This window comes from Carassius auratus, chromosome 1 (assembly GCF_003368295.1).
Source record: "Carassius auratus strain Wakin chromosome 1, ASM336829v1, whole genome shotgun sequence".
Lineage (NCBI taxonomy): Eukaryota > Metazoa > Chordata > Actinopteri > Cypriniformes > Cyprinidae > Carassius > Carassius auratus.
The window spans coordinates 7,871,082-7,894,696 of NC_039243.1; the positions used below are offsets into that span (position 1 = coordinate 7,871,082).

The 23,615-nt window shown below is 34.5% G+C and overlaps 1 long non-coding RNA gene across 1 annotated transcript; it reads left to right on the forward strand.

Moving 5' to 3' along the window:
• The first annotated feature begins 6,205 nt into the window (after positions 1–6,205).
• Positions 6,206–8,689, forward strand: LOC113053693 (uncharacterized). The gene is made up of 2 exons (XR_003277281.1): positions 6,206–7,631; positions 8,270–8,689. It is a non-coding gene; the product is annotated as an uncharacterized LOC113053693 (long non-coding RNA).
• Positions 8,690–23,615: the final 14,926 nt, after the last annotated feature.

Genomic DNA, 23,615 nt, shown 5'->3' on the forward strand with positions numbered 1-23,615 from the left:
AATATTTTAGTTAAATTAACTTTTTTTTTCATTTGGTAAATCTGACATTTACATTTTACAGTATATTACAGTTTTTCCTTGACTTAACGGCAACAAACTGTAGAAAAACACTTTTTTTGCTGGCAACCATTAATTTACGGCAAAAAACTGTAGAAAAAGAGTTATTTACTGGCAGCAGGGATGGCAGCAGGGGTGCCAGTAAATAACTGTTTTTCTACAGTTTGTTTCCTGTAAATTAATTACAGTTTATTACTGTTAAATTATGTTTCATGCTGTTTTTTCTTCATCTTAAAGCTTTAACCCTTTAAACCCCACAACAAAATCCTCAGTTTTAAATGAACACTTATAATGTGTGCACACTACAGAGTGTTTGAGTAACAATGAATCAGTGAAGTTAATGAGATATTTTGTGATTAATTGATGATTGAGCACTGTAAAACCCGACAAGTAACTTAACTCAAACCGTTTGAGTAAACAGATATCCTTAAAAACCGGACAAATAAGGTTTACTCAAACCGTTTGAGGAAACCGATTGCCTTAAACCATTTAAGTACTCTGAACTTAATTCAGTTGAGTTCACTGAAAGAAGATATACATTGCAATTAAATAATTAAGTGTTTAATTGAGTGATAATTGAGCATTAGTGATGAACAGCTGCTGTTAACAAACAGAATTAATGAAGAAAAGAGAGAAAGGAACAACAGCTGACTTCAGACACAGCTTCACTCAAACCTGACAAGTTATGTTAACTCAAACCGTTTGAGGAAACCAATTGCCTTAAACCATTTAAGTTTTAAAACTAATAGTTATAAGTACTCTTTACTTAATTCAGTTGAGTTCAGAAAATAAGCTATACATTGCATTTAAGTAATTAAGTGATTAACTAAGTGCTGATTGAGAATTAGTGATGAACAGCTGCTGTTAACAAACAGAATCACAGAAGAAAAGAGAAACACAAGAACTACTACAACTGACTTCAGACACAGACTTAGATGAAATCAACTGAAATAAAATACATGAAATCTCTCAAGATCTGATTAAACAACCCCACAAACAGCATCACCAGCTCCACTTATTAATAACCAGACTGACTTTATTTCTGTCAGACGTCTACAGAAGATCTTATTGAGAATGAACTAAGGTTTAGATGTTGATTTATTGTTTCATTTGAAGTAACCATGTTAGAGATCAGTGTCTGCTTTAGTTGGGCTCTTGACCCTTGATTTCTGTCTTAGTCTTTTCTCTGGCTGTTATAACCGTGTGTTTCTAAAACACATTTGTTGTAACTCAAAAGTCCAGAAGAAATATCATCAGGTGCTAACCTGTATCTAGGTGTAGTTTGGTATATGTTATATCGGTGATGAGAATCATCAATTATTGATCCGTACAGAGTCTAATCTCTGATGAAGTAGGTGTGAAGTAGTGTGTTTAAATGTGCATTCATACATCTTTTTATTCAGACATATAGTAATAGTTACTTATAGTGTTAATAAATGGTTATTAACACTATATTTCTATGTTCTGTATCACTGTGTTGTGTTTGTCTCCGTTTTTTGTTTTGTTAACTGAGCCTTTAAATATCCTTTATAAATGCTTTACAATGCATAACTAGTCCTCACTTTAGATGAGCTCACATAAATGGTTAACTGACCACTACTAAATGCTTTATAACTACCTGAATTTACTAAATTTCTTGTGATCTTATGAATCACTGGCAACTTCTAAATAACTGGTTTGTAAATAATGCTATACTTCATTGAGAAATGATAAATTGATCATGAATAAAGTATGAAATTACACATTATAGATATGCGTTTAAATCAAGAATAAAGCATTTATATCTGTATTTATAAACTGATTATTACTGTCTATTAATGCTTTATAAATTATGAATTATCTGTTTACTGATTCTTAATTAATGATTAATAGTGTGCAGTTATTATAAAGTGTTACCACAAAAGATTAGCAAAAACAATATTTATTCACTGTTAAACATCAGTGTATGAACCACAACAGTGTTTCAAATTATTTATTGTTATATCAGGGTCATTTAAACCATTTTAGTGCAGTCAGTTGGTTGTTATTAAAACAGACTTGTTGATCTGCTCTATATATCTATATATGTTTTCTGAAAACAACTGCAACTGCAGAAAAAAGTATTGCAGCAAAAGTTGAGGGTCTAGAGCACAATTGAAGCAAACCCTGATCTCTATGATGATGATCTCAAAATAACATTTTAATTAAGACAGCAACATCTTAACCTCTGTGAATTCTCAATAAGAGCTTCTGTAGATGCATGACAGAAATAAAATCAATCTGGTTAGTACTACTACAAGTGAAGCTGGTAATGCTGTTTGTGGAGTTGTTTATTCAGATCTTGAGAGATTTGTCTTGTATCTTCAGTATATATATATATATATATATATATATATATATATATATATATATAGCCTATCCATATGATATATTTTATGAGCTCCATTAACTTTAATGTTAGTGATATTGTGCTGGGGAGGGCTTCTCTTTAGGAAGTGACAATAAATAATGATGTTTTCTTGTCAAAACATATTTGCATCCTTCATGAAAACATTGACTGCATTTATAGTGGTAAGCACAAAACAACATCTTCCAGATTACAATGTCTGGTAGAATATCACTAGTTCCTCACAGAAATATATGGCTGTACAGTATGTGTCAGATAATTTTATTGTAAATTACTTGAAATCCATGACTCATTACTCGAGTGTTACCTTGTCAGTCCACAGGAACTTCTAGTGATCTGGCCCATTATTTTAAAGTGAAAAACATGTTAACACCTGACTAATTACTCAAGTGTTACCTTGTCAGGCCGCATGAAGTACTAGTGATCTGGACCATTATTTTAAAGTGAAAGATTTCACTTTAAAGTGAAAGATTTCACTTTAAAGTGAAAGATTTTTTATTTTAAAGACAAAATTTCTTAAAACTACATAACGTTACTGTTATAAATAAACAAATAACAAACAAACAAACATAACGTTAATCATTTATTTCTTGCGAAAATATCAAAAGTGGTACCAAAAGTAGTTCAAATGATAATGAGTTCCAGTCACAGTCCTCTATATGGAGGTAATAGTTTTTATAGGGTACAGAGCAGAATAGAATTTATAAATCCATGAAAATATGTATCTGTCTTCTCTCCGTGAAGGCGCACTGGCGCAGTCATAGACGTCATATAAGTAGACGCCCTATTGGCCGCTGGGCGACGAGATTTGCGGCCGCCATCTTGAACCGGTCGTACTCCTAGTTTCGTTGCGTAGCAGCAGTTAAGATGCCAGAGCACTGTGCAGCATTTTCCTGTTCTAATCGGCGTACCATCGCAAGTACGGCTCGGGATTACTTTTCGCAAGTAAGATTTAACATTACTATTATTACTACTATTGTTATTTGTGTTTGTGCACGTGATTTCAGGAAGTAATGTATATTAACCCTCTGATGGTCTTCGTTTAATGTCCACACTCGTGTTTTTTGACAATAACATTTAATTTTGTAACAAGAAATATATATATTTTTTTTTACAAATGTAATTGTACTCTGTTTGTTAATGTTTTTACTCAACATTCGTGCAGTTTTTGGAGGATTTATGATATCTTCTAAATTTCTATAAATAAATAAATATTTATTTAAATAGGCTTTTTACGGAAAAAAAACAGCATTTTATGTAAAATTCACTTTATAAAAGACACAGATTTCTAATTTTCATTCATGGGGATAACATGGATAATTTTAAATTATTTAATGTAACATTTATACCCATTGGCCATAGAGCTCTTCTATATGCCATTTGCTATTTGACTACCTGAAAGATATCTTTTCACAAGTTGGATTCAGTTGGATTCATATCTAAATATTATAAAATTACAATTATAACAAAAATAAATAAAAATGTTTGTCTCATCCTGTCATCTCACTCTCTCTCCCTCTTGGGTGGTTCTGCATTTTGCATGATTTTTTTAAAATAATTATAAGAGAGCAGTTGTCTTATAACCTCACAAGTGAGTGTGTGTGTGTGTGTGTGTGTGAGAGAGAGAGAGAGATGGAGAGAGAGGGAGGGAGGGAGAAGTGTGTGTGTGTGAGATGGAGAGAGAGAGAGTGAGGGAGAAGTGTGTGTGTGTGTGTGTGTGTGTGTGTGTGAGAGAGAGAGAGAGAGAGAGAGAGGGAGAGAGTGTATATGTCACAAATTATAATAAATTGTTTCTTCAACTTATTAAAATATCTTATTTTACTGCAACTATCTGTTTCTGCTTCTTTATCATATTTATAGTGTGTGATTTATTAATATCCTACCTCACATATTTAGATTTTGGGCGTCTGGTCACTTATATATTATATCAGAATATAATATGTCACTGTATGACTATTATGAATATTAAAATACGCTGAATCATGTGTCCTGTATCATAGCTGCATGAATGACCTTTGAAGCAAAAAACCCGCGTCAAAATCAGTTAGGTATTCAGTGAGATATGATTAATTTAATGCGCTGACAGCTCATTGCACCTGGCAAACAAGTTACACTGAGTGGAGCTGGCGACCGGTCCAAGATGGCGGCTCCACGGCTCGTTCGTGCCAATAGGCAGTAGCGTTCGATGGGGCGTCGTATGTCTATGGGCACAGTACTCAAATGTCATAAACTGAAACACGACATGTCGCAATCTGTGACGAATTGGATGAGGACCAATGAGCGTTCGATATCAGTGCCGTAAACCATGTCGTAACGTGGCGCACTGGGCCTATTTTCAATTTATGAAGATCCATTGATAAAGGGCTGAATTTGGATATGTTCCTTGCAAACATCTGGATTCTAAAGATATGCAGTACAGCAAACAAATAAAATGGATGTGATTTGTAATTGTATGCTGTGCTTTTGTGTGTATCCATGGTTTGCAGCATGCACAGAAATGTTATTTCCTATTTAATAGACGAGTAAACTGCTTTCAATAAATTGAATAATCACTAACGTTAAAGTTATTAGAGTTGGAGACATTGAACTTAATGGAGCTCATAAAATATATCATATGGATAGGCTATATATATATATATATATATATATATATATATATATATATATATATATATATATATATATATATATATATATACACTGTAAAAATTTTTGCCGTTAAATAACAGTAATTTTCTGGCAGCAGGGGTGCCAGTAAAGTACTGTTAATTTACAGCTCTTAACCATTAATTTACCGCTCTTATTTTTTAACAGTATTTTACCGTAAATTCTACCATGGAAATTAACTCCACTCCCACTGCTTCAAACAGTTCGAGTTTTTAAAACTAGCATTCCTACGATGTCAGTACTATGAACTTATTTCATTTGAGTCCACTGAGAAGGAATATTTCTTAATATAACGATGCAAACACTTAATGTGCAGTAATAAAGTAACTAAATACATGACTTTTACTCAAATCACTGCAGCTCATTGTCAGCTATAGCACACATGTATGTGCTGAAGTACTTAACACAGAGATCATCACTGTATCAGCGACTCCACATTTACTGCCTTTATATAAAGCAGCAGAAAATCTGAATTTGTGGCTCATCATTGACTGAAGCACCGGCTCTACTCTACAGCACAATGGTGAACAACCAAACTACATTAAACTAAACGATCTCTCTTGTGCAAACACACATTAATACAGTCAAGTTCAGTATTTACTCTCATTATCAGTGTATGACTTTGCCTAATGTTTTTTTCTATGGATGTTCACAAATATTTTAGTTAAATTAACTTTTTTTTTCATTTGGTAAATCTGACGTTTACATTTTACAGTATATTACTGTTTTTCCTTGACCTAACGGCAACAAACTGTAGAAAAACAGTCATTTCCTGGCAGCAGGGGTGCCAGTAAATAACTGTTTTTCTACAGTTTGTTTCCTGTAAATTAATTACAGTTTATTACTGTTAAATTATGTTTCATGCTGTTTTTTCTTCATCTTAAATCTTTAACCCTTTAAACCCCACAAGAAAATCCTCAGTTTTAAATGAACACTTATAATGTGTGCACACTACAGAGTGTTAGAGTAACACTGAATCAGTGAAGTTAATGAGATAATTCGGTGATTAATTGATGATTGAGCATTAGTGATAAACACCTGCAGAATCACTGAAGCAAAGAGAAACACAAGAACTACAAATTACTTCAAGGTCCGTGTACGTTTTGATAGTTTGTTTTTTCGATTGAAACACAAAACAAAATAACGAGAAACCACCTGTTTTTCGTTTGTCGTTTCAAACCAAAATCAAAGAAACGGTAAAAAAAGAGCCGTTCTCCCGTTTTTGGTTCTGAATCTAAAAACGAAAAATGACAAAACCAAAATCAAATAACGGTCCGATTTTGGTTTTTTGAAAGTCCTTTTTCCATTTTTTCGTTTGAAGATCTACATTGAAATACAGACAGGTTGGCCACGTGACCCGGAAGTAATAGTAAATATGGCCTATCAAAATAAAAGCCAAGCTTTTAGAACGGTCATATTATGCAGCGCTAACGTTATACCAGAGTAACGTTAGAAGAAAAATCTATTAATAAATAGCCTTATATAAACCTGGACCGGAATAAATATGTTAGCAACAGTAGTTTATTACAGCTATTTAATATCGTGCCTATCCAGACATCACCAGTCACGTTTAATGAGCGCATTGTTTGGCTCAATACAGTTGGTAATATAGGTTAACCTAAGAACTTATTGTGTGTGCAGAGTTGTTACTGTTAGCGCTATATTATATAATTAAATTTATATTTAATGTGGTTTCCACCGTAATGAATAACTGTTCCCCCTTTCTACCAGCAGGTGGCAGTATTTAAATGACTGACTGTATGGTGTCTTTGGTAACTGTTTTAAATCAAGATTACTGATACAGATGTATTTATTGTTGTTCATTGTATTTTGTTTTTATTTGCCTAGTTATCATCATCATCATCATCATTCACCCAGCCCAGAGTTAAACCTGCTTCTGTTTTAACCTGATTATAACACTGCACTGCTATCAGCTTCTTATAGCAGCTCAGACAACAAACTCACATCAGACATGTCCTAATCCTAATGTAGGCCATCTAGCCAAAATAATGATTTACCAGTGTGCTATATACTTTGTGAATCTTTCTTCTCTATACACATTCCAGTTTGTATAACATACAAAACTCTGATTGTGTCATGCCAGTGAAGAGAATCCATAAAAGTCTTAAAATTTTATATAGCACATACATGCTTTCAAGGGCATTGCATGTACAATCAATGGCTGCAGAACATTTGTTAAGCCCTAAGGTAAGAACATTTTACAAGGTCCTCAAAAGAAAACCCCAAAACATAATTACATTACTAAAAACAGGCTGTCAACGCTGATTACATCAGGAATAACTGCAACAAAACGTTTCCAGTAACTTTTGATATGTCCTGCTTATTGACTTGGACGAATCTTTGCCCATTCCTCTGTACAGAACAGCTTCAACTCTTGGATGTTGGTGGGTTTCCTCACATGAGCTGCTTGCTTCCTCATCCTTCCACAACATTTCAATCATTTTAAGGTCATAACTTTTGACTCTGCCTTTCCAAAACATTCACTTTATTCTTCTTTAAGGTAGGTGGGTATATTTTGTCACAATATAATATATATAATAGTATAAAGTATAAATTGAGTTTGTATCTCCCTTCTGGTACATAGCAGACATTGTCAGGCTAATATAGAAGCAATTATAAAAATGGTAAACATAAATAAACTATGATCAGTGGAGCAGTGCTGAGGATGAACTATAGTTTAAGAGTCTGATAGCTTGGGGGGAAATGTTGCTCTGCAGTTGGTGCTGCAGCAGAAACTTCTATATCTCTTCCCAGAAGGCAGCAGGATGAACAGGCTGTGGCTGGGTGGTTACTGTCCTGTTGCAATGGCATATTGGATTTTAATATTTGTATCAATATAAGTGTGATGTAGCTTCAGTGAAGATGTAAACAGCAAAAAAATATATATATATATATGGATGTTACTGTCATACAATATAGAAAAAGAGGCTTAGAACTACAGAGATATATAGGGGACACATGGGAATGTTTAGAAATATCATTACTATGACTACAATTTTTATTAAAATGTAATTATTGTAGTCAATGGGAATATATAACTATTAACACACTGTAACACTAACAAGTGAAATGAGACAGAGGAAAATTGCTTGAGACAACTGTTGAAATATTTGTTGAAAAATATTCTGAATCTTGCAGATGTGATGGAAAACCCAGTTGTGGCACCGTGCTGCCGCAGCCTCGTTGGATGCCGGGTCTGCGTTGAGCAGTGGGCAACTACCTCGCCGCACTGCCCAAAATGCAGGGACGAGATGTTCCAAGAAAAAAAAAATTTAAATTACAGGGATGGGGGAGATTGTGAATGTTTTGAAAGACACTATTAGTTAGGAGATTGTTTTAGTTAGTTTTTATTTTAGGTTTAGGTTTTAAGTTAAGTCAAATGGTTAAGTTTGGTTATGTTCATCTGTTATGTTATTTTATGCAATTAATAAATTGTTCAATTTTATTTTCTATTACTCTCACTTGCAGAACTCCTTTTGTTGTATTCATTTTATGTTATTTTATGCAAATAATAAATTAATATAAATATTTTAATAAAATAAATTATGTTCACTTTCATGACATACTGCTTGTTGTCTATTATAACACAGTAGAACCACACACCCAACTGGACTGAAGGCCTATATGTGAGACATGTTTTTAAATTTGTGAGTGTTACAGTCAACTAAAACCTCACGCAGTATAATAGCACATGTAAATCAGACAATCAAACATGAGGAGAAAGAGCTCATTTTATTGAGTAGGCTAATGCCTTAAGCAGCTGTGCTAGGAAACGTGATTTGTGAAAGCACAGTTGTAATGAAAATAATGGAAAGTGTTTTAATTACAGAACATAAAGCAATATCTCCATGACAGTAGCTCGCACAAAGCAGACACAGTGCGACACCTACTGGTGTCTGTAATCGTTTTGAACTGCCCTTGATTTTAAACTTCGTTGGATTATTAACGTTACATGGAGGACTGAGAACCTTCACATATGTCGTTTTTTATTGTATTATAAACAAACTACTATCACTATTAGTTAACTAGCCAGTTCAATACATTTATATTAACACTTTATAACGTGAGCGAGGTAACAGCGTGTCCTTGGGCTTTTTGAAAATAGATATGATGCGTTAGGATAAAATTATATTTGAGGACCAACACAAGTTTTACGAGGGTGTCAATCGAATGGCAAAGACGAGATAGGGACTGATATTTTGATGGCGGAATCCCAATCTCCCTCATTATTAGTTAGGCCTGCGTATGACGTCACGTGGGAATTCACGTTGAATCGCTGTCCATTACGGTGGAAACCACATTAAATATAAATTTAATTATATAATATAGTGATAACAGTAACAACTCTGCACACACAATAAATTATTAGGTTAACCTATATTACCAACTTATAAAACGTTTGTAAAAAGCTTGGCTTTTATTTTGATAGGCCATATTTACTATTACTTCCGGGTCACGTGGCCAACCTGTCTGTATTTCAATGTAGATCTTCAAACGAAAAAATGGAAAAAGGAATTTCAAAAAACCAAAATCGGACCGTTATTTGATTTTGGTTTTGTCATTTTTCGTTTTTAGATTCAGAACCAAAAACGGCAGAACGGCTCTTTTTTTTACCGTTTCTTTGATTTTGGTTTGAAACGACAAACGAAAAACAGGTGGTTTCTCGTTATTTTGTTTTGTGTTTCAATCGAAAAAACAAACTATCAAAACGTACACGGACCCTTCAACCACAGCCTTAGATGAAATCAACTGAATGAAAGAATGCATCAAATCTCTCAATATCTGATTAAACAACTACTAAAACAGCTTCACCAGATTCACATTACTTACCAGACTTACTTTATTTATGTCAGATGTCTACAGAAGAACTTATGGAGAGTTAAATAGGTTTAGGTGTTTTTTTCACTACCATGATGGAGATCAGTGTTTACTTTAGTTGGTCTCTTGAACGTGACTTTACAATAATTAAGGTTTTTTTTTTTTTTTTTTACATGCTGTAACAATGTGCCTTTGGAACCTGTTATAGCAAAACAAAAGTACACAGAAGAAAAAAAATCTGATATTGTTGTTTATAGATTGACAAGAACAAATACTATTATTTCTGATCTAATCCCATGTCTCTTCTCTTTATTGATACTACAGCATAAGAAGGAACACTGCTGAGCTAAAGTTATAAAAGACTGTTAAGAAAATTTTACTCATAATAAAAAAAAAAACCTTTGCTGAAATTTAGACAGAAACATCAAGAATCAGCGTATGAATCACAGCAATGGTGACAATCCATAAAATAAATGAACAGATCAGTTCTGAACATCACAACACATGCTACTAAAACTTAAAACAAATGCAAAATGATAAGCACATAAGAATTCAAGAAAATAAGTGAACAATTCAGTGGCATAATTTATTCATGCCGCAATGCATGCTGGGAATCATGGATGAGTTTTATCCTGTCCTGGTACCCAGCCTGCATTGCATCATAAACCTTTTGATTGTCACCATTGTTGAGATTCATATGCTGATTGTTGATGTCTCTCTTTGAGTGTTGTGGGGACTGCTGCCCGAAATACTTTTTAACTAAAACTAGTCGTTAAATCCATAAATAATGGTTATCACACTACTTTTCAATCTTACAAAATTGAAGTGTCATTCACTCAAATATGTCAACACCAAATTAATATTTGATTACTATAGCAACGTTTTAAGTCAGTCTAGTAGAGCATGCCTGTTAGAAACAACCATAATCACTTGACTATCAAAATTAATACTGCTGTAACAGATGCATCATAAAGATACAAATACAGCAATAAAACAAAATGTAAAGTGCAAAAGTCAATGGTCAGGAGCCCAACTAAAGCAAACACTGATCTCCACAATGGTGATGTCAAACGAAACAGTAACATTATCATCTAAATCTCTTTAATTCTCAATAAGATCTTTTGATCTCTGTTCTCTGATCTGACAGAAATAAAGTCAGTCTGGTTAGTAATGTGTGAAGTTGGTGAAGCTGTTTGTTGATCGTTTAAATCTTCAGTTGATTTCATCTAAGGCTGTGGCTGAAGTCAGTTGTATTTCATGTGTTTGTCTTGTTATGTTTTTTTTTTTCTTCAGTGATTCTACTCATTAACAGCAGCTGTTGATCAGTGTCTGAATTCACTCATTAGTGTTCATTCTCTCTGTCAGGTGGACTATATTAGTAAACTCATGTAGGGAATAGTGAATGAGGGTGTAGGGTGTGATTTGAAACACAGCCGCTGAGTGTCGACTTTGAACGTTGTTAATTTACGATATATAGCAGCAGGCTACTTCTCGAAAACGATGAATATTACCCAGAATGCACTGTTTTAATGAAAAACAGTATTTTACTGTCGAAATTTGGCCGTTTTTTTACAGCGATTTTTAACAGTGTATATACGTTTCCATAAAGAAACGAATTGTTCAGTTTATAGAAGTAGCTGTTGTGATTAGTAATTAATTGATTATTCTTCATTAGTTGGCCATAGTTCCAAAGTAGTTCTCAATGACGATATTTTTCTTTAGTAATTATCAAATACCTAATAAGGAACTACCTATGTCCTAAATGAGCTATTACTTACTGCTTAGTTAATCTTGCTTCTATATTAGTTAATAGTATTAAGTTAAGTGTTAATGTAGTACTACCTATTACTTCCTGCGTAGTTACTTATTAACAAACGGACCATTATTTTAAAGTGTTACAACTAAATGTATAATCAAGTGAAACATCATGAAGTTTCATTCACATGCAAATGTTCTACTGTACTAGTTTCAGTGACCATCAAAATAATGTTATTAATGCAGTTTATCATTTACTTATTTGAGAGCACATAAACAATATACACTTTGGAAATGCTAGTTCTGTGATGTTCATTTGTATATTTCAGCAGTACATAATACCAGTCAATACCAGTTTGCCAAAGCAGTAATATGTTTGGCCCACGGAAATTTTCGTCTGTGGAAATGCGGCTAATGAAGTACATTGCATCGAATATAATCTCAGTTTTATCATCAGTAATGATTGTGTCTCCACTTACCTACAGAAGCAAGAGTAAAGTTGACACTTTCACTTGTGTCTGTCTGCTTCACTAATGCAGAAATTAGTTTCTCGCTGGTTTTTAACACACGGTTTCCCAAAGAGGCTAGTTCAGCTGGGTTTGATGATGATGACTCGGAGATCTTCTCTGAAGCATTGAAGGTCATTGTCAAAAGGCTTGTCACTGTCTAATTCATTGATCAGATAAACACAGTTACTCTACATGTAAATATCAAAAGAGCCAATAAGACAGCACTGCTGTCAATCATCTATTTATCAAGATTTGATTTGATTTTTTTTTTCTCTTGAAGACTTACAATCTCAGGCAGCACTTGATCTGTGATGTTCTCAATTTGTTCAAGAACATTTTTAAGACACCCTTCTGAGTCCTGACTCTGAAATCACAATTGAGCTTTATAAATAAAAACTAAAAGACTTTGGGAGCTGGGTAAATTGAAATATTCAGCTTACCTTGCATTGATCTGGCAGTGTGATACTCGGAACTGAAATGAGGGAATTAATCGATACACCATGAATACAGAAAAAAAAAAAAAAAAAAAACATTCCAGTCCAGAAACATGCTCACCTGCAGTAGTTGGACTGAGTGTGGTTGGGATGGAGATGTTATACTCACAAAAGCAGGAGGATAAAGTGCTAATAGAGCATGTACAGGTGTCTTTATTTCCATGGCAGTCACAATTATTATTCCAACATATGAAATAGTCCTGGTTTTGGTTACTATGTCTCCAGTAGTAGAAATTATTCATTCTTGTGTTGCAGAACATGCGGTACTGAGCACCAGTGCAGATATACGTGTCATTATAAAGCCCACAGTCATAAACTGGAGTAACTGCTGCAGGGATAATGCTGTTACTGTTATTGGTACAGAAACAGGAGGATGATGTATTATAGAGGCATGTACAGGTGTTTTTATTTCCACGGCAGTCACAAACATTGCTTGTACAGCGGTGCTCATTTCTGTTGTAATAGAAATCATGTACAGTTGTGTTGCAGTACATGCGGTACTGAGCACCAGTGCAGATGTAAATGTCATTATAAAGCACACAGTCATAGACTGGACTAACTGCTGTAGTGAGGGCAATGCTATTGCCATAAGTCTCACAGAAGCAGGAGGACAAAATGCTAATAGAGCATGTACAGGTGTCTTTATTACCAATGCAGTAACAGTTATTATTCGCACACTGGTACTGGTATTTGTACTGATATCTCTGGTAGGAGAAATCATGAACTGTTGTGTTGCAGTACATACGGTACTGAGCACCAGTGCAGATGTACATGTGATTATAAAGCACACAGTCAGGTTCTGTGACTGGACTAACTGCTGTAGTGAGATCAATTATATTTCCATAAGTCTCACAGAAGCAGGAAAACAAACTACTGTGGCATTTATAGGTGGCCCTATTTCGTCTGCAGTAACCGTTATTATTCCAACATTTAAAATAGCCCTGGATTTGGTTTCTATTTCTCCGGTAGTAGAAATTATTAATTCTTGTATTGCAGTACATGTACTGAGCACCAGTGCAGATGAATGTGTCATTAAAAAGCAGACAGTCAAGGCCTGTGACTGGATTACGTGATGAAGGGATAGTGAAATTATAGCCGTAATTTGTACAGAAGCAGGAGGATGAAGTATAACTGCACTGACAGGAGTCCTTATTAAAACGGCAGTCACAGTTATTAATCCAGCATCTGTACTGATATTGATTTTGGTACTGATATTTGTAGTAGCTAAAATAATGCACTGATGTGTTGCAGTACATGTGGTACTGAGCACCAATGCAGATGTACGTGTCATTATTAAGCTCACAGTCCAAAACTGGCCTGACTGCTGGAAGGACGGTGGTGTTATTGCTAAAGGTCTCACAGAAGCAGGATGAAGTATTAGAGTAGCATGCACAGGTGTCCTTATTACCAACACAGATACAGTCATTACTCATGCACTGGTATTGGTTTTGGTTTGAGTATCTCTGGTAATAGAAATGATGCATTGTTGTATTGCAGTACATGAGGTATTGAGCACCAGTGCATATGTACATGTCATTATCAAGATCACAGTCAAAAACTGGACTAACTGCTGATTTTGGTTCAGCAGCAGCGGTGGATATGAAACCTGTGGACAAGAAAAATTTGATAAAAGTGAGAATATATAAATACCAAGATGAATTTGAAACACATTAGTTTATATTGGTTTATTATGATTTTTTTTCTCTTTCTCTCAACAGTTTATAAAACTGCACACTCTGTGGACTGTACTGTTAATTCTTTGAAAATTGTAACTCTTCCTTTAAAATGTGTGAAATATTTAGATAATCAATAATTAATCAAACAAGACTACTTACGCTGGTATAAAGAGATGATAGTCAATAGTAACCACACAACTCCTGCCATAAAAAAAAGAGGACAGATATTAAAAAATGTTATGCTTTTAATGCACTTCACTAACACTGGACACATATTTTATTTGTTTTTCAAACAAGATCTTTAGGACTGACTGTTAAGTTTCAAACAATATTTATCTGGTGCCATATAGTAATGGCTTAAACCAGTGGTTCCCAACCTTTTTCAACTTGCAGCCCACACAACCAAACACATATGTTTGTATGGCCCACTGCAAAAAAATTAACTGACCCCTCTATTGTTGGGTTAATAACTTAGAACTCAGAAGCTAGATTGTTAACTGTCTATATTGAATCACCTGGCAATGAACAGAAAATAACTTGGGCTGGCACCGCTCAGAAAAACAGGAAAACCAGACCAGGCAGAGCTCGGCAGCGGGTAGACAGTCAGTGGAGCAAGCAGTCAGGAGGAAACATGTTGACAGCCATTTATGCACGTTTGAATTTGTTGTTCTGTAGCATATGCAGCAAAAATATGCAAGATAAATTGGTGGTTTATTCTTAAACCAATCAGTGAGCTCGAATAGTGAAAGCATAGTTACAGTTTAATATTGATTTTTTTGTTATTTAATTATATATATGAAATGATGCTATGTTATGACTTAGACATTTTTACATATATTAACAATATTATTATTTCTTTTAATAATTGGCGGCCCACCTGCAATACCATCATGACCCACAGGTTGAAAACCACTGGATTAAACTATAGAATGAAGCCATGAGAGTTTTCATATATATAAAAAAAGAAAAGTTATGGTGGAAGACAGTGCTGGTCATTCACTCCTCCCACCTACAATACCTGCCATTAATGAGACATAATGAGAACTTTTGGATAACAAGTCCAACTCTCTAACCATCAGGCCACGACTACGAGATAGCACTCACAGCAGAACACAAGACCCAGGAGATGTGGTTGGATCCAGATCCAACTCCTCCAACCTTACATATACTGTACATAAACCTACCAATCTCCACCCCCTATTTGATGTTAACTAATTTATTTTTAGGTAATGCAGGGGTCCACGGTGTGGTTTCCAGTATGTTGGAAGACGATCATACACAGCAAAATCTCCAGTGTTAATTTAACACTCTGAGTGTAGAGTCTGTGAAATTAATTGAGTCATGATTGAGCATTATTGAAGACACCTGATGTTAACAAGCAGACTCACCAAACGGGAAAATCACAATTTGTGTGTCACCATCATAGTGGTCAGTGTTTGCTTTAGTTGGGATCTTGGCTTGTGGCTTTTTACTTTATAAATTAGTTTTGGAAGTCAAGAGCAAAAATCATCAGTTGGTGATGATTACATTTTAATGTAATCGTTGTTTGACCTGAGTTACTGAACTAATTTATAGTGTTTTCTCTAAATAAAACTTCCATTATTGATTGTAACAGCTTTGATTCCACAATGAAAGTATCTGTATTTTCTATTCATTTTGTAGCCATCTCTTGCAAGTGTTATTTTTTTATTAAGAGTCTTTATTTTATGCACACACAGATAACAAGAATCAGCGTATGAATCTCAACAACGGTGACAAACAGCATAAACAGATCTACTCTGAACATCACAAAACTAGATACTAAAAATGAACATAAAAACAGCAATATAAAAAATAGTTAGAATAAAAAGTCAGTTCAGCTCATAATTTATTCATGCCGCAATGCATGATGGGAGCCATGGGTGAGTTTTTATTGGCTACAACATGCTTTTTTGATGGTCACCGTTGTTGTGATGCTCACGCTGATTCTTGATGTCTTTGTTTTTCTAAACTAAAGATTTTTTTCTTTATGTAGAACCAACTTTTAAAAACATGTCATATTATGCCAAAAATGATGGATTGCTATCTTTGTTTTCCCCACTTAATTTATGTATACATTAATAAAACCTTAACATACGCATTCAGATCACTACATGACAATTAGTTCAAACCCCGATCAATAGCACACATGATTGCTTTTGCTCTGGTCTGTATGTTATAATTTTGTTACCACAGCAACACAAAGTCTAAAGTAAACATCTGAAGGTTCAAGATCCCAACTAAAGCAAACACTGACCACTATAATGGTGACACACAAATTGTGATTTTCTCGTTTGTGATTCTGCTTGTTAACATCAGGTGTCTTCAATAATGCTCAATCATGACCCAATTAATTTCGTAATTATCTCATTAACTTAAACTCTGCTTCAGTGTTTTACTTTTAACACTGCTTCAGAGTTTATATGAGTCCACAGACTCTACACTCAGAGTGTTAAATTAACACTGGAGATTTTGCTGTGTAACAAAAGCATGATTGAAATTTTATGCAAGCAACATGAAATATAACACACTAAACAGAAAAACAATAGTTTTATATGCTTTTTTTTAGAATTGTGCTGTTGAAATAAAACGTTTAGTTAAACTGTTTATTTTAGATCCCTTTTCTTCTTTTCTTCTTTTTTCAGGTACAGTGTGAGGGCTGCAACAGATAAACACATTTTGAATGTTGCAACTAAAAAAAAAATAGTGTAAATGTGTTTACGTTTGGGCAACAAATTATTTATTAAAAATAGTTGATGAGTGTATTTCCCTGCATCACTTGAATTGATGGCAAACGGTTGCACTATGTCGTCTTATTAGGCCATTATTCTATTAATAAATTTTCATTTTATTGTTTGCATGATTTGTATTATGAACACTGAATCACTTTACCTAGTCACAGAAGTGAAGCAGTAACCCACAGCAGGATTTGTCGCTATAATTAATTAGACTATCAATAGACTGTTTCATATTATACTATGAAAGTGAAAGTGGTGACATTTGCCAAGTATGGTAGCCCATTCTCAGAATTGGTGCTCTGCATTTAACCCATCCAAGTGCACACACACAGCAGTGAGAAGTGAACACACCGTGAACACACTCACGGAGCACTGGGCAGCTATAGATCCATCGCCCGGGGAGCAACTCGGGGTTCAGTGCCTTGCTCAAGGACACTTCAGTATTGAGGGTGGAAGACAGCACTGTTCATTCACTCCCTCCCACCTACAACTCATGCTAGCAACAAGACCCGGCAACCTTCTGGTAACTAGTCCAACTATTATATTATATTATATTATATTAATTATATTAATTATATTAATTATATTATATTATATTATATTATATTGATAATCCTGAACTTCTAGACATCTATCAAAAGTTGTGCCCACAATAACATACAGTACTGGAAGTCCTCGGAAGCAAGAGGTCCCTCGAAGACTGCATTACTATGGTCATTACTATTTAGAGACACAAGGTGGCGCTTGTGCAATGTTTTTGTGTTTATAACTTCAGAAAATCTTCTGGGCCCGGTTTTTCAAAAGGTGTAGTAATCCTTTTTTTGTGATCCGTGATCACGTAATCCAGCTTACTTTTGGAGCCAGTTTTTTAAAGCAACATCGGATTGGATAGGAACTTTTCAGGATCACCAAATCTGGATAACCAGTGCTGGATAACCAGTGCTCAAACAGGATAGGAAATCACAATGTAGAACTATAGATATGTAAAGAGCAACAAGTAGAATAGCCAGTGTGGAGTCAATATAAGTTTATTTTTATTTGAAATGAAAACCCACACATTAAAAAAATAAAAAAAATAAAAAATAAAAATAAGAAAAACCCCACCCCATCCTCTTCCAGCAGTCCACTCATCTGAGACCTACAACACTAACACTGTACATTGAGGACATTTATAACAAGTATCAAGTATAGATGTATTGAATAAAATAAAAAAAAAGACTTCATGTCAAAAAATATTTTCGATTGTGATGAACATATATATCAATTAGTGACAGAATAAAATGTATTGTTTTTGGTCAATTTTGACAGCTGTTTGGGGGATTATTTTATGAGGCCAAACTCTTTCTACTTTGATGTAGGCCTATACTGAAAGCCTGAATACGTTAAAGCCTACCTAATCACTGTAGCCTGACGGATGAACAAATAAAATTAAAACATTATGAATAAATAGGATATCTTGTAAGATACTGCATGATCCAAATATAGTATTATTTGATAAATTTTAAAGTTTTCATTACATTTTGGCCATGAAATCCACGCTGAATCCACCCTTCTGATGGGATCAGTTTAATCCAGATTTTTTGGCTCAAAGTGATCAAAATCCTACAAAAAAGTTCTTAAAAAAAACCAAACTAAAGGTTTGATCCGGATCAAAACCAAGATTGGATTATGTGATCTAATCTGATTATGTAATCCGTTTTTTCTTTTGAAAAACACATTTTCAAGATTTGATCCAATCCGTTATACAAAATCCTACTGGAGTACTTTTGAAAAACCGGGCCCTGGAGCTGGTGAACATTGTCTACACTAATAACAGTAGAGTTTGACTTGCTGAGAATAATGGAAAGGTAATGTTCTGCAATGCTGTTGTTGATACTGATTGTGCATGACATTTAGATCATATAGTTAAATAATAATAATAATAATAATAATAATTTTTATTATTTTGTTTTTGTTTTGTTTTGTTTTGTTTTTTTTATTTACTGATCTATAAATACACAAAATACACCCAAGTTTCCACACTCTTACAAAATAAAGTACATAATTGTACCTTTAGGGGTACAATGGCTTGTCACGTTTGTACCCTTGGCATAGGTTTAGGAATATATATGTACCCTTTTGACCCTCAAAAAGGTAAATACATGTACCTTGAGGTCCAACTCTCCAAATGGGTATAACTGCAGACCGGAGATCACCAAAATGGGGTGGGAACTCCAAAATTGGGCATAACCTCCTAAATGGGGCGGGGTCTCCTTTCGCAAAGACTTTCACCATTGGCTGTGGCTTCAGCCAATTGTTACTGACTTACATTTCAAAATAAAACTTTATAAATTAAACATTGTTTCTAGTTCATCTAAAATAAAAGATGCTATATAAATAAATGTTCTCTATGAGAGCAGAGGCCAAAGCTTCTGGCCAGTGGTGTTTGGACCCAAGTCTGAACCTCTGCTTCATGTTGAAAAGGGAATCACGATCCATCCCAGCAGAGGGGAAAGATTTACTCTATCGTTTTATTCCAAGCAATGGGCCGTCCTGGGGCATGACATTCGCAGGCTAGGAGGGGGTAGTGATGCTGGGTGTAACTAAAAAGGTGCCATTGTGCGGTGAGTCTCATATCGCATAATCTTATTAGCTGTTTATCTCCTGAACTGCAACTTTCTTTACAACGCTATTCAGCGCCAATCCTGCCACTCAGTCAGGATTGGGAGAAAGCCATGTCCTATTTTGGAGCTCCCACCCCATTTTGGAGTTCCCGCCCCTATTTGGAGACCTCCAGGCTGCAGTTATACCCTTCTCCAATAATAAGCCTTATAGGGTACGTTAGTGTAGATTGTACCTTATGGGACAGAAATGCACTCCAACTGTACCCCTATTTCTGACAGTGCATTAAAGAAAATAAATAATGTATGGTTTTATCCAAACCTTAGTCAATTGTCATTTTATTTTCAGACAGTACTCAATGCAATGCAGTTTTTCTAAATCAAAGTGGGGGGAAAATACTTACTTTTAAAAACAATGAACATCATAATGGGGTCTGATAATCCACTGTTTTTCAATCTGGCATTGATTTCTGAAATAAATTAAGACACAACACAAAAAATAGCTGTGATGAGGAGAGCAGGGAATGTAGTAACAGTGTGAGGGTGAAACACTGTCAGTATAACCAATTAGAAATTAGTTACAGGGGTGTAAATGATAATAAGAAATAAGAAATAACCAGCACCCTTCCGAGGCGACAATAAAAAAGTAAAGTCACTGAGCCAGCCATTTTCATGCTTAGGAATATTTTGGATTTTTAACACAGACTGAAAAATGTGCAAACCATCTCTGGACTGCATGATTTACACATTTGACTCAATTGTGGGAGTGATTAAAACCACTTGCTTTTGTGAGCCTAGATTTATAGATTTGTTTGCTAAACAAAAACAAAGTGGTGTAGAACATGTTTTCACTTGCAGTAAATTACAATGAAATAAGAAGTAACACTGAATTCAGTTTTTTTAAAATCTCTTTACTTCTCTAAACCCTTTAACCATCTCTCGCATTCTTAAACAGACCTTGAATTTATCAGACCTCAGGACACATAAAGTATATCAAAGATTTAGATGACTTTAAAATCAAGGTTTTTCAATGTTTAAAACGAAATATGTACAGTATTGCAAATAGCGAATGAAGACAAAATGGCAAAAATGCATTGCTTGATAGTTACATTAATATATTTCAATATTTAAGCATTTAAAGAGGGTCTCACCTGATAAGACTTTACGTCGTGAACTTCATCCAACTAGACTGACTACACAGACACATTATTGTCAGATATTTATTATTTGACAGTTATCTGACCATCTAACGAGGAAACTAACATATTTTGTCAGTCCTTCCTGCTGAAATTCAAATTCATATTCAAAGATAGAAAACTCACCATGATGCAATTACAAAATCATTTCATATACAAAGATTACATTTCAGTATACTTATAATTATTAAATACACATTTCTAAATAAAAAATCAAATCACAATCGTGATAACTACCTGTTATCTTAGAAATCCATATTAGCCATGGTACATATTTTTGATTGTGCAAAAACAACAAGAGCTCAAATTCATTGTTCAAATTCACTACCCTTTCATCCACTAAATGAAACTGCTAAAATGTATCAGATAAATATTTGTTTTCAATTTTCTTTTTTTTTCCATAAATCTTTTAATTAAAACTACCAAATGTTTAAAAATTAATCTTTAATTGCCAAGTTCATAAATTATGTCACTGATTTGGTGGGGAAAAAACTAACAAAATGACTTATTTTCAATATAAAAAGTAATTGTTGCTGGATAATTTTGTTTTACCTTTTATCACAGTTTTGGGCACGTCAAAGATTAGTAACAACATTGGCTTTGATGCATTGTTAGCAGAGGTGGAGAGTCCAGGGGTCAGAAAGTAAAAGTCCTGCCACATTTTTGCTCCACCCATGAACTCAGCAGCTGATTTCACCAGAGGAGGAAACAAGTCATTCCTTCCAAGTCACAAACTAGTCTCAACTCAAATCCCAAGTCCTCAAAGAGTTAAAGTCAATGAGATAATTAAGAGACTAATTAAATGATGATTGTGCATTGGTGATGAACACCTGCTGTTATTGTGCGTTACAGAGGATCAGATGCTGATGTTTTATTGGTTAAAATTATGCCACCATCATTGAGATCAGTGTTTGCTTCAGTTGGGCTCTTGACCTTTGGTTTCTTATGTTAGATATTTCTCTGTAAAAGTACATGTGCTGTTATAAAACAGTGTGATCTGTGCTTTGCAGAAAACTGTTACTAGCTCCTTTTACATGATGAAGTAATTATTAGGCATCAGCCTGTTTATTTCCAAAACAATTTTATGTATTTATTATTAACAAATGTTCAGTTTTTAAATAACCTACCTTGTGGAACCGTTGGTTTAATCACTATAATGAATACATTTCCTAATGTATGTAATAAATATACATTTTTTCGAAATCTTTTCCTAATAAGACGCACAGACATCATGACCCAGCATATGAATCTCAACAATGGTGACAATCAACAAAACACTTCAAGTTGAAGTGCATGCTGGGTAACACCATAGTAAAAACTCTGATTATGCACTGTAGCATGAATAATTATTGTAACCACTGTTGAGGATCATATGATAAGTGCTCATGTCTAAAATCCCGAGCCTGTACAATTTTTCCCCCCAATATTTAAGCATTACAATAATATTTGTTTAATAGGACTTTTTTGTAGTTCAGTAATTGCTGAACATAATTTAACAAACCAAAGAGAGACACCTTCATGAAGTTAATTAAAATGTTTTAGATAAAAAAAGGGCAATTAAATTTTCTACTTCAAGCTTTTAATTCAGCAATGTGTTAATGTTTACTACGTAACACAACAGCAAGTGTTTAAAAGCAAATTACTTTGAATTATTAAAAGGGTCAAGAGCCCAACTAAAGCAAACACTGATCTCCATGATGGTGGATTCACCACGATTATGGTGACAAAGTTTTTTTTTTTTTTTTCTTCCAGTTGATTTCATCCAAGGCTGTGCTTAAAGTCAATTGTAGTTCTTGTGTTTCTCTTTTCTTCAGTGATGTTGATTGTTAACAGCAGGTGTTCATCTCTAATGCAGAATTATCATTTAATTAGTCACTTAATTATCTCATTGACTTTAACTCTTTGAGGACTTGGGATTTAACTTGAGACTTGTTTGTGACTTGAAAGGAATGACTTGATTCCTCCTCTGGTGAAATCAGCTGCTGGGTTCATGGGTGGAACAAAAATATGGCAGGACTTTTACTTTCTGACCCCTGGACTCTCCACCTCTGATTGTTAGTTATTGTGCACTATTATATTTTTATTTTTTCTCCTTCATTTATTGATCATGGGTGTTTTGCCCCATTAACTTCCATTTGTTTTTTTACCTGTTGGGAAGAGGGAAAATTTGTAATTTTTATGGTTGATCACTAGGTGGGAACATTAACCCTTCAGTTAAATGTACAAGTAGGGGTAACTGCAGCCTGGAGCAATGGGCGTGCCAAAAGATAGCTAGAAGGGGGATGCCAAAAGATAATGGCAGCCTGGGGAAATGGTCGTGCCAAAAGGCTTCTCATTGGTTACTGTGTTGGCCAATCAGCGATAAACATTAAACTTTAAATCATTATCAGTACCGCTGCTCCCTATACGCAGAGTATGCAGTCTGCAAAGGGCACCAACTCCCAGAGGGGCCACCATCCGAGTTGATCAAAAAAAAAATAATTAAACATGCGCCATTTTCCCATCCGCACTCTCGACCACTTGCACCTCATATTTGCGGCGGAACGTTCATAATTGATGGACGGACATCTATGCCCGGGTAAAGGACATCAGCAATCCGGCACAGAGAAAAGAAAACTAAAGAAAGTAAAAAAAAACAAAAAAAAAACTGCCATAAAGTTGGCTTGACTGGATGTTCGAG